This window comes from Vidua macroura, chromosome 8, assembly GCF_024509145.1.
Source record: "Vidua macroura isolate BioBank_ID:100142 chromosome 8, ASM2450914v1, whole genome shotgun sequence".
In the NCBI taxonomy this organism is placed as follows: domain Eukaryota; kingdom Metazoa; phylum Chordata; class Aves; order Passeriformes; family Viduidae; genus Vidua; species Vidua macroura.
In genome coordinates, this window is record NC_071578.1 from 1,366,770 (window position 1) to 1,369,269 (window position 2,500).

Consider the following 2,500-nt stretch of genomic DNA (forward strand, 5'->3'; position numbering starts at 1 on the left):
GTCCCATGGGATCCAGCTCCCTCACAAGATGTCTGTTGCTTCCTGTTTTCATATTGGCCAGAAATAGATTAACAATGGTATTTCCTACTCTCCTCCAGTCAGAAAAAGGAGTTAAGAAGTGCTCAGTGATGCAAAATATTTTTCAGGCCATCTATCCAAACTTCTTGAACTTCCCTGAAGGTTCAGTTGAAGTTTTAGGCATGGGTTCAAGGAGCTGTTGTTGGATCCAAATGGCTTTATCCAACCCTATTCACAATCTGTCTCTAAAGATTCCCTCAGACCTAAAACTTGGGATACAAACTCACAAGCCTGGGGATGATTTATTTGTGCCAATTCTTTTAAATACATTTGATTTTAATTTACAACAGCACAAGAAAAAGTCGGAACTTTGTGGTTTTGCAGTGGTTTTAATATGAAAATTCTTATTTTGGGATGAAGTATTGCTGGCTTTTTATCTGAAATGTGTATTAGAGTTTTTCTGGCATTTACCAATGAATTTAACTGAGGTGCAGGGAGGGAAAAGGGAGAAATAGCGATTTAATTTACTGTACTTTTGCATGAGGATTCTAGGTAATAAATTTGATCTGATGAATCAATCTCTCTTTTGAAAACAAAGAGCCTTAACTGTTTACTCGACAGACTGCAGGGATTCGGGGAGAGTCCTCGCTGCTTATTGGGTAGATAATGCAGATTGCAGATGATGTGCAGATGATGTGCATTTTGATGAATATTGTCCCACTAGACTGCAACTGTTTCTATCTATTAATTTAGATCTAATGGGAAAAGTGCATTCCTGGGTAGTTTTAAGGGAGGACTTTTGAAGCTGTTAACACATCCTGGGTATGTTTTTGTGTCTGCCTAAGGTCTGTTGTTGAAATGAACTTTTAAGTGATGGTAGCACCTGAGATTCCTATATTCTCTCTATTCCCAAACAAATCAAAACCCGAGCAAAAACGCTGGCACCCAAACCTGAGTTCCTTACTTCTGGATGGTGAAGGAGAGAATATTTGCATTTATTTATCTTTAGGATTGGTTTCACCAGAGCTTCCAAATGGGATGGTGGTGGCTGTGGTGCTTTTGAGGCAGATGATTCATCCCAAAAGGCAGAGTTGTTTTGCTGCAAAGGTGGCGAGCACAGGTGGGGCTGTCACTGTTGTGGGCTTCAAAATGCTCTTATGAACAATATTTTTTATATATATATATACAGACACATAGATAAGCATATATATGTATACATAGAGTTTATGCAAAGCTGCAGCCGAGTATCCTGCAAGTATGACAAGCTAAAAGAAGTGTCCAACAAAATAAGAAATGAATGAATTAAAAGCCTTAGCCCAAGTTCCAGATATTTGAGCTGTTGGGAGCTGGTGCAGTTCCACGGCGCGCAGGGAAGCGCCGCAGATTTGAACCAGATGACGGTCTGGCTCTCAGGGCAGAGCCTGGAATTCTAACTTGCTTTAGAGTAATGTCTTTAACTGATTTCTGAGGTGCAGATTTTGCGAATGTGGCTAATTTTGCTGTTCTGAGGTTCTTTCTAATGTGGAAGTGGAACGCTTTCTAATATGTTTATGGAACTGGAAGAACAAACCATTCTTTTCCTTCTTGGGGTTGTCTTTTGTCTTTATCGCTGAGTAAAGATGTTCAAAAGGATCATGAGAATGTCAGGAGCTTCTCCCACTGGAATGAAATTGTAATAAAGTTATGTAACTAACAACACTTTAACAGGAATAGATATTTAAAACATATTTGGAGGGAAACAAAAGCCAATATCCCAGCAATAAGAAAATAAAGAGAGAAAGCCAGAGCGTGCTTGACTGAGAAACTTCTGCTGTGCTTTATCCCAGTGATAGGGTGGCTGAGATAGTCTTTGGAAATTACAGCTGCCATTGAGAGGGAAGCCAAGCCTTGCTGTATTTCAGAAAATGAAAATGCTGTAGCCTGGCGGAGGGAGGGGCCGGGTCCCCAGGGCATCTGTTTCCCATCAGTGTCCCACCATGCTTGCAGCCTGGCTTGGCACTCTAACATTTAACCTTCCCAGCAGGAGGTAGACCATAGGGCAACAAGGCTGCGGAATAATGAAACAAGAGTGTAGTGTGGTGCACAAAGCCTTTGTGAGCGCAGAAGTTGAGACATTAAACCATCAGGGCAGGGAGATGCGAAAGTTCCAGATTTTTCTCCAAAGCCCCCATTAGCCCGGCGCAGAAGCAGGAGCACGCCAGCTCCCAGCAGGCAAAGGCAAGGCCTTTCCCCATCTATCCATGCCTTTTTGCCCGCTGCTTTCAACTATTATAAAGATACAATTACCTTGGGAGATTGTGGCAGTTCAGTTGATTAGCACGGTGAATTAAAAGAATGAGTCACAAATGACATGTCCGGCTCTTCTCTACTAGTCCTTTGTATTCCCAGTGTACCTCACCCCTGTTGTAAGAAGGTCAAAAATTAGAGAGAGATAACAATTTTCAAGCAGCTAGCACTTAGGAGCAGAATTAACAATCATTCT

The 2,500-nt window shown here is 41.6% G+C and overlaps 1 protein-coding gene across 6 annotated transcripts in view; it reads left to right on the forward strand.

Moving 5' to 3' along the window:
- Positions 1-2,500, forward strand: part of EBF3 (EBF transcription factor 3) — a 121,735-nt gene that overhangs the window by 87,700 nt on the left and 31,535 nt on the right. The window lies entirely within an intron of this gene.